Source organism: Podarcis cretensis, assembly GCF_951804945.1.
Source record: "Podarcis cretensis genome assembly, chromosome: 10".
Lineage (NCBI taxonomy): Eukaryota > Metazoa > Chordata > Lepidosauria > Squamata > Lacertidae > Podarcis > Podarcis cretensis.
Window position 1 is genome coordinate 75,278,610 of NC_137179.1, and position 14,060 is coordinate 75,292,669.

General features: G+C 48.0%; 1 protein-coding gene across 2 annotated transcripts in view; it reads left to right on the forward strand.

The window, feature by feature from the left end:
• Positions 1-14,060, forward strand: part of GRM3 (glutamate metabotropic receptor 3) — a 145,814-nt gene that overhangs the window by 127,240 nt on the left and 4,514 nt on the right. The window lies entirely within an intron of this gene.

Here is a 14,060-nt window from a genome sequence, read left to right on the forward strand (position 1 = left end):
TAATGTGTCGCAGTGGTCCCTGACCGCTCTTCAAGGGCAGAGGATTTGCAAATGGGAAGGAGGGTGTGCAACTTACATGCTCTAGACAGACGGTGTCAGTTGCATGATGTGTGCATCCCAAGCATCCCAAGATTGCCAGGTCTCAGAGGTTTACTTGCAGATTCAAGGGGCTCTGGGGGAGTACTAAAAAGTCATAACTGGTGGCCACTGATAGCCCTGTTCTCCATGAATTTGTATGATCTGCTTTTAATGCCATCCAAATTGAACTAATTGCCATCATTGAACTCTGCTCTGGGTGAAAAAGGGCTTCCTTTTATCTGTCCTGAACCTTCCAACAGTCACTTTCATCGGATAGTTTTATGAGAGAGGGAGAAAAACTGTTCTCCATCCACTTTCTCCATGCCAGGCCTCATGTTATAACCTTCTCTCTCTCTCTCTCTCTCTCTCTCTCTCTCTCTCTCTCTCTCATTAAATTTTATTGAGTACAAAAAAGAAAAAATATACAAGTAACCAACTACAAAAAGATAAAGAAAAGTACATATAACCTTCTCTCAGGTCACCTCTTGTTCACATTTTCTCTGAACTATAAAAGTCCCCAAACCTGCAAACTTTCCTCGTATCGATTATTGGCATTATTGATACTGATATTCAAACTCCAAATCAACCAGCTGGAGCAAAGTAGAAAATAGTTCCTTAGCTGAGCAAACAGTTGCCAAGAATTAAGGAATTAGGAATTGTGATCAGCATCAGAACCAAGCTCACTCACAACTCCTTTCACATAGAAATCTAGGCATTATTTTCTAGCAACCTAATTGGGAAGTGAGGCTTTTCGGTTGTTTCTGCGAGTTCTTGTTGTTCTATTGCAAACTTCCCGATCAACTTTCTGCCCCTCCCTGCATTAGCACACCCCATTTACATATTTATCTCTCAATGGATCTGAGGAAGAACTTGAGAACAGCAGCATCCAGCCAGATGGCCCTATCAAGTGGCAAAGTGATGCTGCTGTGAAATAGGAAATTATTCCTTCAGAGCTGGTCTCCCCTCCCCCATGAAGTTCACAGGCTCACTAGGCAGACAAGCCGATATATCTTACGTCCCTGGCCTCTACAACTCGGGCTGTGTATCTATATTAAATGCAATGACAGATCAGACTGTTTTGAAGAATACGGTAGATCTCCCCACATCTTTTTATAATTAATATTTTTTTAAAAAGAGTTTCAGTGATAGAAAATAAAGTGATGAAAGAAAAAAGTGCAAAAAATACATTAAGAAAGAGTATAGCATAGTACGTTAAATATAATCAGTTACATTTCCACACATTGTTATATAGATATATAAAAATATTATTGTCCTAATTCATCTATGATTATTAATAACCTACAATAAACTGAACAAACTCATTCCAAATGTCAATATATTTGTCCAGAAAAAGTTTATAAGCAATCCGTTCCTCTGCTGCGAATGCTGTCCTGTCGTCAATTCACTGTTTGTCTTTATTCTTCCAGTTCATCAGAATCAGCCTCTTGGCCACAGTTAGGGTGTGTAGAATCCATTTTTGCTGCCTCATTGTCAGCTTCCATACAATATATTCAGAATAATATATTCCTCTGAAATTTTTAACTTTTCCCCCAGTCATATTTAGTGAGTATGGGGCACTGTAAAAACATATGTATCAAAGAGACATTATCCTTATTACATCTCCAACAAACAGCTACATTAAACAGTCTTTTTTAAATACAAGTCCAATAAATCCTAAATATTATTTTATGTTGTATAAGTCCATCAATATTTAAGATCCATCAATAGGATTGCTATAGAAGCTAAAACTTTTTCCCACCGCATAGGTAGTATTGAAAGATCCAGTTCTTTATTCCATTCATTTCTTAAAGTCTGCATGTCAGACTTATTTATTGATAATAAATATTTATGGAAAGTGATCACTAGTTTTTTAGTTTCAAAAAATTTATTCCGTTGCTCCAATATCTCTGGTGTCTCAGAAGCTGTAAAAGCTGCCAGCCCAAACATGACACTTAGAAGATGTTGTAGTTGCAGATATTGCAGATCTCCTAAAATCACTTAGATGCCTCTGCCTGGATTCTGCACAGACTCAAGTCAAGAGGAAGTGGAACCTGGGAGCAATTCTTTAGACCATGTTGAGCCACAATTATAGCCACGTCACACATGTTCACACATACAACAAAGATGTTTAAATTGAAATGTGTGGATGCAACAAAAGTGTATATCAGATAAACAGCCATCAGGGACTATAGGTGCCACTCTAGGGGACTGTGGGTGCTTGGGCACCCACAATAATATAATTATGGGGACCAGGCACCCACAAAGACAATGAGCAAAGCTGGCAGGCGGCTGTAGTGCTTCCTCCAATGATAATAATAATAATAATATTTTATTATTCATACCCCGTCCATCTGGCTGAGTTTCCCCAACCACTCTGGGCGGCTTCCAATCGAGTGTTAAAAACAGTACAGCATTAAATATTAAAAACTTCCCTAACAGGGCTGCCTTCAGATGTCATTTAAAGATAAGATAGCTGCTTACCGAGAAGGCCCACTGTCTGGTTCCCTGTAACCTCACTTCTCGCAATGAGGGAACCACCAGAACATTGCAGAAGGCGGCTCTGTTTTAGAAGGGGACAGGAAAAACAGAACTTAAAGGGTGGGAGGTTACATTTCTTCTTTTTCCTCCCTCTCTCACCCTATTACATTTGTGGGAGACAGTTGCAATTTTGGCTACCGGAGATAAAGAAGCAAACTGCTCAGAGCAGACTAACTCTCCCAAATCCTTCCAAGACAGCTTGCAGTAAAAAGTGCCCACATCACCAAATCCAGCTCCAGTTCCCAATAGTGCAATTTCCTTTCCTTCCGTTTCCTTTTAGTTACACGGCATAGATGCAGCACTATTCTCTGGTGCCATCTGCAGGCTCCCTCACTGTCTAGCAAGGGCAGCATTTTGAGCACACCTGTTTTCATTTCTACGAGTAGGAGGAGGAAGAGGAGCAGGAGAAGTACAAGCTGACTTCTGTTTATCACTTGCTGCCCCTGGGGATTTCTTTACCTGCATGGCATTATCTTCTTTAATTTGCTGGAAGCTACCCAGAGTGACTGGGGCAAATCCAGTCAGATGGGCAGTATATAAATTATTATTATTATTATTATTATTATTATTATTATTATTATTATTAATTTGTTTCCTATAAGAAAAGCCCTTCTAAAACAGACCAAACACCCATTTAGTCCTGTATTCTATTTCCAGTCACGGCCTATGAGTCTTTTTTGTGTTTCTCCCAAACAACTATTATACCATCTCTGAACATGATGTTTTCATTCAGTAATCGCTGCAGACAGCTGTTGATAGATCCATCCTTTATGAAATTTAAAAGCCATCTCTGCCATCTAAGCCAGATGTGAAGACCTCTGGGATAGGATGCCCAGTGTGGCCCTCTCCACTTCACCTGCCTTGCTTGGCTCCCTCTATGGGTGCTTTTACCCAGCTAGAATGTAGCCTTGGCCTCTGGTCATGCCACTTGCTTGGCTGGACAGAAATATTTATTTATTGGTGGGTGCTTTTCTTTTTGTAAATCTAACGGATGTCAGGGACTCAGCGGGAGCGCAGGGAGGAGAGGAGATGGAAAGCGAGGGGGAGCAATCCGAGGGCAGCGTAGGAGAATATGACAGCAGCCCGATAGATTCCATGAGCCTCTCCAGCGAATCGGAAGATTCACAGAAGGGGGCGCCGATGGGCAGGGCAAGGGGCGACCCAAGGGGGACACCCCAGAAGCAAGGGGCCAACGGGGACTCCCAGAGCAGCAGTTGCAAATCAGGACCAGCTTCCCCACCAGAGCGTAGTGGGGGGGAGGAGTCCCAGGTGTCAGAGCCCACATATGCACCACCAGCGAGAGAAGATGAGTCAGGGTGGACCACGCCTCCATCGGAGAGCGAGTTAACGGTTAAGAGGAAAGTTGCAGGCAGGGCGCGCGCGCCAAGTTCAAAGGTACAGGCGAGCGGCACAGAAGGTAGCCCGGATAGGGAACCAGGTCCTAAAGCCCGCCGGAAGGAGGGGCAAGAATCGTCAGGGTCAGCGTCAGAGGAGTCCAGGAAGGATGAGACCCTAGCGGGCAGGAGGGCCCAGAGGAGAAAGGAATTTAGGAAGAGGTGGAGCAAAGCGAGAGTCTTAAACTGGTGTGGAGGGGGAGGAGACTCAGACAGGACTTCGCCGGTCTAAGCTCGGGACGTAGAGCTGCACGCTGCGGCTTTGAAATGGAGACTGAATCTCAATAAAGACTTTTGTACATAACTACAGCCTAGCGTTGGTCCTCTGTGAGCTGGGACCTGGAGGCAGCTCTGACAGTAAGTCCTGTCTCAAATTTCAAAGAACCTCGCAACGTGAGAGGACGCAGCGAGGGGCGAAGATTGGTGCTTCGCGAGCTCACAAAAGCAGCACAAGATGACTACAGAAGAACGACTGGCAGCTTTGCAAGAAGCCGTGGTACAACTTAACGCAGAAATACGAGCGGCAAGGAGGAGAGAAGAGGAATCAGATGCTGTCTGCAAGGATCTGCAAAACAGGTTGGAAATGTTGACTAAACAGGGGCCACCGGCAGCCAAATCAGAAGGGATCGGGCTCGGGAAGAGAGGGGGGAGCCTGGTGTCGCATTTCGATGGGAGTCTGCAGCAATATCCTAACTTCAGAGCAGACGTAGTTTTTGCGCTAAAGTTGCTGGAGAAGGACTTTAGAGATGAGCAGGAGAAAGTAGGCTTCATACTAACGCATCTCCATGGAGAAGCTAAAGCGTGGTTGCGCAATCTGTGGAGAGATAATGATCCAGCCCTCCAAAACGCAAAAGCCTTCATTAAGGCGATGGACGATTGTTTTTTATCGGAGATAGATGTCGATGTCGCTAGAAAAGAGATTCACGGTCTGAAACAAGGCAGAGCCACTGTAAGGCAATATCATTCCCGCTTTTTTGCATTGGTCAACGCGCTGGGATGGGAAAAAGACTCAGCGTCCGTCAGGGACCTGTTCTGGGAGGGGCTCAACGGGGCTGTGAAAGACGAAATCGCAAGGGGGGAGAGGCCACGGAGCACTCAAGAAGTGGTCCAGAAGGCGTTGACGATTGGTGTGCGGCTGGAAGAACGTCCCTGGAGCAAAGATGAAGGGCGTTGGGGAAGCACGCCAGCAAGGGCACCTCCTTTCTTCCCCAGAGACTCAGCGCGCGCTCAATCCACGCCTCCACTGGGAGGGGGAGAGGAGCCGATGGAGATAGGTGGTGCCAAGGCTCAGTCAGCGACCAGAGCCCTCACACCAGGAGCAGCCAAGGTGAAGCCTCCTAGAGGGAACAGGAAGTGTTACATCTGCGAAAGTGCTCAGCATATGGCAAAAGAGTGCCCCCAGAGGCCCCACAAGCACAATGCAGCCTCAGCAAAAGTAACAGAAGCAGCTCAGCAGAGGGAAATGCAGCAGGGAAACGACGAAGTCTGGCTGGAAGCAGAGCCGCTGGGGCCCAGCCAGACGAGTCAGTGAAGCAGTCCCCAGGAATCTTACAGCCCACAGACCCCCTCCCGCCCAAACCAGTGGTGCAGCTCACCGCAACACTCCAGCTTCCCAATGGGCTCACCATGGAAGTGCCTATTACCATTGACTCTGGTAGCAATGCAGACTTTATGGGGGTGGATTTCATCAAGCAACATAGCATAGCGCTCCTGCCTGCCACGATGCCCCTGAAAGTAGTGACAGTCGATGGAAGAGAATTGCTGGGGGGACAGGTGGTACAGCAAACGCCGCCAATGGTGATGCGCATTGGAAATCACCGCGAAGTCATCAGCTTCAACGTCACCCAACTGTCAGACACGCCCATAGTGTTGGGCATGAGCTGGTTGGACAGGCACAGCCCGGCATTGGCATGGTACCAGCGTAAATTGACCTGCTCCTCCTACTGCGCAGAACATTGCATCATGACTAACCAGGAGGACGAGGGGCAAGAGGATGACCCACAGCTACAACTGGGCATGCTGCAAGCTGTACCCGACAAGTACAAGGCGTTTTTGGAGGTCTTCTGCGAGAAGGAAGCGGACAAGCTGCCTCCCCACAGACCCTACGACTGCAAGATTGACCTCCTGCCGGGGGCAACGCTGCCGACCGGAAAACTGTACTCCATGTCTGAAGACGAACTGCAAGAGCTCAGGGAGTTCATAGATCACAATTTGAAGCGGGGATTCATCCGAGAATCCAAAGCAGTGGGGGGCAGTCCTGTTTTCTTTGTGAAGAAAAAAGACACGCCCCAGAAGAGGCTTGTAGTTGATTTCAGAATTTTAAATTCGAAAACCAAGCCCACGGCTTTCCCGATGCCCAAGATCGACGACTTGCTCGCGACGGTGAGAAAGGGACGCATCTTCACCAAGCTGGATCTACGAGGGGCGTACAATCTTATACGCATGCGGGAGGGCGACGAGTGGAAGACGGCCATGTTCACGCCCTTGGGCACCTATGAGTATAGGGTTATGCCTTTCGGTTTACAAAATGGCTCCCACTGCTTCCAAGCCTTCATGCATCACGTGTTAGCGGGGCTCCTATACAAGAAGTGCGTCTGCTTCCTGGACGACATTCTGATCTTCTCGGAATCGCAGGAGGCTCACGAGAGAGATGTCAAGGAAGTCCTGCAAAGACTACGGGAGCACAGGCTTTACGCCAAGCTGGAGAAATGCCAGTTTGACATGACGGAGGTGGATTTCCTGGGCTACAAGCTGTCCGACAAGGGAATCGCCATGGACAGCGCCAAGGTACGATCAGTACTGGACTGGAAGAGCCCGCGCAATCGGAAGGAGGTCCAGAGGTTTGTCGGCTTTGCTAACTTTTATCGCAAGTTCATCAAGGGTTTCGCTATGCAGACGGCGGCCATCACGGACACCCTCAGCTCCAAGAAGGAGAAGTTCATCTGGACGGACCAGGCGGAGCAGTCCTTTCAGAAACTCAAGCGTCTTTTCGCTTCCGAGGAACAACTGCTGCATGTGAACCCCAGCAAGCCCATGAGGGTGGAGACGGATGCCTCCGACAGAGCCGTGGGGGCAGTCCTGTTGCAGCGAGACCCGCAAGGGGATTGGAGGCCGTGTGCTTTCTACTCCAGGAAACTCAGCAAGTCGGAGCAGAACTACACCATCTGGGACAGAGAGTTGCTGGCCATTCATGCAGCATTCAAGGCGTGGCGGCACTTCCTCATCGGAGCCAAACACACGGTGCAAGTTCGCACGGACCATAAGAACCTGGAGTACTGGCGCACGGCGCAGTTCCTGAACCAGAGACACATCCGCTGGGCGGAGTTCTTTGCGGATTTCGACTTCAGGATAGAATATATCCCCGGAGACAACAACGTCATGGCTGATGCGCTATCCAGGAAGCCGCAGTATCTGGAGGAAGCAGCACCGGTAGCGGCCAAACACATTTTCGCACCCAAGGCGTGGGCATGCGCTTCTGCCACAATAGACCTGGAAGCGATACGGCGCGAGCTGCGAACAGATTCCTTCGCGCGCTCCAAGATGGAGGAGGTGCGCAGCGGCACGGCAAAGGACGACGAGTTCCAGATACGCGACGGACTGCTCCTCCGCAAGGGGGCCATCTACGTACCGGGAGATGAACTCCGCGCGACAGTACTGCAACAGCTACACGACGCTCCCAGCGCCGGACATTTCGGCAAGGAAAAGACGGTGGAATTGGTAGCCAGAGACTTTTGGTGGCCCAAGATGCGGGGAGAAGTCGCGGAATACGTCACGAGGTGCAACACCTGCCAAAGGGCCAAGCCAGTACACAGACCGCCGGCGGGACTGTTAGAACCGCTACAGACCCCGTCCGAACCGTGGGAGAGGGTAGCCTTGGACTTTGTCACTGACCTGCCCAGCTCGAGGGGCAAAACAGCAGTACTCGTGGTAGTCGACATGTTCACCAAGATGGCGCACTTCATTCCTTGCGCGAAGGTGGCCACAGCGGAACAGACGGCCAAGCTGTTCATAGACCACGTGTTCAAGGTACACGGCCTGCCACGGTCTATCCTGTCTGACAGGGGGCGCCAGTTCATCTCGAGTTTCTGGCGGAAGCTGATGGGGATCCTGAACGTCAAAGTCAACCTAGCGTCGGCAAGACACCCGCAGACCAACGGACAAGCGGAGAGGGTCAACGCCGTCATGCAGCAGTACCTGAGATGTTACGCCAACCAGCAGCCCTCGACCTGGGTGGACTATCTGCCCCTGGCCGAGTTTGCCTACAACAACACACAACACGTGTCCACGGGGGTGACACCGTTTTTTGCCAACCACGGGCGACATCCCAGGACCTTCCCGGGCTTAGAGAAAGAGGGGGAGGGGGAGCCACAGGGAGCAGAGGCATTGGCAGAGGAGTTACAGGAGGTCCATGAACAGCTCCGTAGACAGTTAGACCTAGCAAAACACGTATACAAGATGCAAGCAGACAAACACAGAAGACTGGGGGAGGACATACGGGTAGGGGACTGGGTCTGGTTAGCGGCCCAGGCAGTGCCGGCCAGGTCCTTAGCTAAGAAGAAGCTAGGACACAAGCAGTTGGGCCCTTACCTAGTCGAGGCACAGATCAACCCAGTGGCTTTCCGTTTGACACTACCGGAGGGTTCCAGAATGCACCCGGTCTTTCATAGATCGGTGCTAACGCCCTACAAGGCACCTCACAGGTTTCAGGAGCCAGGAACAGCTCCCAGTCCGCTTAGAGATGCACCCATGACAGGGGGGTCGCCGAGGGCGGGGCCACTCAACGAGGTGACGGAGATTTTGGACTCGAGATGGGGGGAAGAGGGAGTCGAATATCTCATCGCAAGGGAAGGTGCCCCGGCCAGCGCCAACAGCTGGGTGCCGTACTATGCGGTGGAGGAGCACTACCTCAAAGACGAGTTCCACGCACTCTTCCCACACAGGCCCATGCCGGAGGATTATTTTGACGAATATCTTTTCACCCCCACACTCTCAGCCAGTACGTTTCAGGGGTTCTCCTCGGTTGAGGAGACGGTTCCAGAGACTACCTCGCCGGAGGGGTCGGTCTCAGACTTGGGTGCGGAGCGCTCTTATTGGTGGGACACTCAACCCGAGGAGGAGTGGCGCAGGAGACTGCTCAGAGGGCCCTGGCACGCAGACTACCCAGAGGAAATGGGGGAACAAGGGGGCATGGACGGGTTGGGGGAGGATCCTGGTTTCGAGCACGCCGGCAACGAGATGGAAGCGGAGGAGAGCGACGTCGATGTACCCGTCACGGACTGGCAGCATGCCAGGGGGGAAGACCGGTATCCGGCATGCACCCCCACAGCATTGGAGCACCCGGAACCCACGCCAGAAGAGGGGGAGGGGGGAAGGGGGGCTTCGAGGGGGGGATGGATGTCAGGGACTCAGCGGGAGCGCAGGGAGGAGAGGAGATGGAAAGCGAGGGGGAGCAATACGAGGGCAGCGTAGGAGAATATGACAGCAGCCCGATAGATTCCATGAGCCTCTCCAGCGAATCGGAAGATTCACAGAAGGGGGCGCCGATGGGCAGGGCAAGGGGCGACCCAAGGGGGACACCCCAGAAGCAAGGGGCCAGCGGGGACTCCCAGAGCAGCAGTTGCAAATCAGGACCAGCTTCCCCACCAGAGCGTAGTGGGGGGGAGGAGTCCCAGGTGTCAGAGCCCACATATGCACCACCAGCGAGAGAAGATGAGTCAGGGTGGACCACGCCTCCATCGGAGAGCGAGTTAACGGTTAAGAGGAAAGTTGCAGGCTGGGCGCGCGCGCCAAGTTCAAAGGTACAGGCGAGCGGCACAGAAGGTAGCCCGGATAGGGAACCAGGTCCTAAAGCCCGCCGGAAGGAGGGGCAAGAATCGTCAGGGTCAGCGTCAGAGGAGTCCAGGAAGGATGAGACCCTAGCGGGCAGGAGGGCCCAGAGGAGAAAGGAATTTAGGAAGAGGTGGAGCAAAGCGAGAGTCTTAAACTGGTGTGGAGGGGGAGGAGACTCAGACAGGACTTCGCCGGTCTAAGCTCGGGACGTAGAGCTGCACGCTGCGGCTTTGAAATGGAGACTGAATCTCAATAAAGACTTTTGTACATAACTACAGCCTAGCGTTGGTCCTCTGTGAGCTGGGACCTGGAGGCAGCTCTGACAACAAAGAATAAAATACCATCAGGATGAAGGGGCTTTCTCAGGACAGTGGAGAGTGTGCTGTACCCTGTGGGTATAGCGTTGGTAGCAATGCTCTGTGCAAATTGGGCAGTCAAGGAGGGTCAGTGAGGGGGAGGAGTGAGAAATGGCCATAGTTTCACCTGATGAGTGTTCGGGGTTTAGAGTAATGTCAAACAGTCTGCAATAACTACGCCTGGCCTTATTTGGTGCTGCAGTCAAGCCGCGTGCATGCAGGGGACAATTTAGGCATGATCTTTTGAGTTGAGGGGAGTGGGCCTGAGAAGTGGACACAGCCCCACACAAAAGACACCATATGTGAACCTGGAATTTGCACATGCCAATTTGTGTGACTCACTTCATTAATGGCTATCTTTTCCCTTTTTGGCAAGGATGAAAGAGTATGGCTCACACCTGATTCCATCCTTTGAGTGGTGTCAGCTGCACTTGCTCCCGAGTTGTGAGTCTTTTTCCCAGCACACAAAAGATGTTACTGTGAAGGTAAAAGTCTGAACCAGCCTCATTCCTGAACCAGACCATGGATTTTCCTTTGAGCACAGTCAGAAGTGCTCAATGAAGGCGGAGTACACAATGAAGGCAGAGTGAAACAACACGTTTTGTCAGATCATCAAGTTCTGTGGGCTGAGCATTGCTAGCTGCTTTAACAAGGCTATAAATCAATCTTCACAGCAGAACTAGGTCCTACTATGAAGTATGGCTCTCTAAACACATTTGCAGGCCCACGTTCCATCCACTTCACAGAACTGTGCATCAGAGGAACTTTTTAAGGATCACACAGTGGTTTTCCAAAAGGCCCAGAGGTGGCGTGAGGCTGTGGGGGGGAGGGGGAATGGGCTTTTAATTTCCTTTGTAATTAGAATTTGATTGCTAGCATAAATTATCTTGCAATGCTTCCTTCCTTTTGTGCAAGTTATTTCCCACAGTGAATAACTTCAAATTAAATGATTCTTATCAACCCCAAGGCATCAGTGTTTAAAATCTCAGAGTAGGTTCCTTCAGTCTGGGAATTATAAATGAAACATAATTATGTTTCTTTAAAAAAAAATCTATGTTGAGTTTTGATTCCTTTTTTCCCATTTTAATTATATTGTCATAATTCCTCCCCCCGACACACCAAAAATAAAAAAGTAAATGAAAATTGGAATGACAGCCAATGGAAATGAGATACAAAATAAGATTAACTTTTCTTCAGTTCAGATTGTTAGAGTTGCTGCAAATGGTACCCCTGACCTGACCCTTGTGCAGAGTAGAAATGAATTTGCTCTCCAAAGTTTCAAAACTTTACTTGAAAATAGCTACATATAAACATTATAAAGATACACAGTTACAATTTATGCTTAAACAAGCAAGCAATGCGGTCCCATCTTCTTTCCAGAGAGAGATAATAAACTTGTTCATCATAACAGAACATCCCCTCCAACATTTCCTGCTGTCCTAAACCATCAAACGGAAACATTCAACACCCAACCGTTCCTTAGCATGTTTACTATAGCTAAACTCCTAATGTAAACTTCTGTTTCTAGCTTTTGAAATACAATATATTCAAGCACAGCATTTTATGCACATTAAGCATATATCTTTAACAGAGCCTGGGGGTGCAGTGCCACAGAATTCCACCAGAGGGCTGGCGCCTCTCTCTGATTGGCTGCCAAGAGAGTTAGTCAGAAGGGGGTGGAACCAGCACTTTGGGAGGGAGAATAAAAGGAGAGAGAAGCCTAACTAAGGAGAGAGAAGTTTAACTAAGGGAAAGAGCAGGAGGTGGAGTTGCAGGTTCTGGTCCGTGTGTGGAACATCCACTCTGAGGAGCTGAACATCCACAGCTAGAGAAAGGAGTCTCTGAGCTTAGATACAAAGACCAAGTCTAGTATCTTGGGAGAGTATTCAGACAGGAGGAAAGGGAAGGCTGAGTTTGAACAAGGAGAAGTAGAGTCTGTGAGGATAAAGTCTCCTTGGGTCTCCTGTCAGTCAGGAGGGGAGGGATCCTCTAGACAGAGAAGCTCCCAGACCAGCTAAGAGGGGTGTGGGGATCCCCTGGATCCCCTGGGATGGAAGTACCTCAGGAGTGGGAGTGAGGAAAGGTTGGGAAACTGACGGAAAGTCCCCCCTTCTTTAGGAGCCAAAGTGTTTTGTTTTTTAAAATAATATTTATTAAGAGTTTAAAAATTACAAAAAGAAAGAAAAAGAATTACACAAATCAATATAATACAATACAAAAACAAAAATAAAAACACTACATAAAACACTGAATTAACAAAACAAAACAAGAACAATTAAAAACACTTCCAATATTTTCAATCTTATCTTTCATTCACTTGTTTCATTGACTTCCTCATGCCTCCCTTTTTGTATTCCACTTCAATTAACTATTTCAGCAATTCCTTTCCATCTTCCTCTGTTTTCTGTCCTGTAATTGATCTTAACATATTCTAACCTTGTTTTTTCCCTTTAATACATTAACAATCTCTCTGTTCCTAGTTCCTTATAACATTTCTGCCAAAGCCATATAACTTCATTCCACCATTTTTCTAAAGCTCATTAATTTTACAGTATTTCTGTAAATAATCTTTAAATTTTTTCCAATCTTCTTCCACCGACTCTTCTCCCTGGTCTCGGATTCTGCCAGTCATTTCCGCCAGTTCCATATAGTCCATCAACTTCATCTGTCATTCTTCCCGAGTGGGTAAATCTTGTGTCTTCCAATACTTCGCGATGAGTATTCTTGCTGCTGTTGTTGCATACATGAAAAAAGTTCTGTCCTTCTTTGGCACCAATTGGTCGGCCATGCCCAGGAGAAAGGCCTCTGGTTTCTTCAGGAAGGTATATTTAAATACCTTTTTCATTTCATTATATATCATCTCCCAGAATGTCTTAATCCTTGGGCATGTCCACCAAAGGTCAGAGGAATTCCGCCATTGCCGGTGGCACTAACCCGGAAGTCTAGGAGCCAAAGTGTTAAGCTGAAACACCTACACAACCACTAAGTGAAGGAACTGAAGTGAAATAACGGGAGAGAAGCTGAGCATCGGCCATCTAGGCTGGAAACCTGTAACATCGAACTGAAGAGTATTAACTGAAAATAAGCTGCTGAAGTTGAAAAGAAGCTCCATGTTTACTACCTTGTTTAGAAGCCTTAAACACCCACTAGATTTATTAAGTTAAGTGTTCCCTGAAAGAACTTCATCTCCCGACAAATCATTTGTTTTACCAACTTTACTCTGTATAATAAATATTTCTTTATTTCTTCTGCCTGAGTCTCCTACTATCAAAGTTTTACTTTCACACAAAACCCCAAAGTCTTCAAGAAGATAGGAGAAACATTGGCTGTGCAAGTAACACTTGATGGATAATGTGTAAGGAAGTCTCTGAAAGTTCTAAAAACTCGGCAAGGATGATCTGTTTGTCAACAGTTGCTTAATCCAGATAGCAGGACTCAGTCTTGTGGCCAGACATCTTGCTGTAGAGAAAGGCTAAGGGACAATATATATTTTTAAGGTGTATCCCTCACAGATGTTAACAACATGTCTAAAAATGTTATCTGAAAATGTGACCAATTCCTCAAGACAATTTTGGCTGCAGCTTAGTGGCCAATGGGGGGAAGGTTGTTTCTGCCCATGACACCTGTGTTCTTCATGATCCATGCAAAATTCATTATTGCAAAACCTCAACCGTTTATTTTGAGGGCCGTCCTATTTTCAGGCACAACACTTTGATGACTCTTTGTTGGAATATCTGAGTCTGTCTCATCAAGACAGCTAAGCTCATGCTATATGCTGTTAACCATAGCTAATTCTTCATATTCTGACATGGAATGGTAATAAAGGTAGAACCAAATTGTAAGTAAAAAACGAACAACACCATAA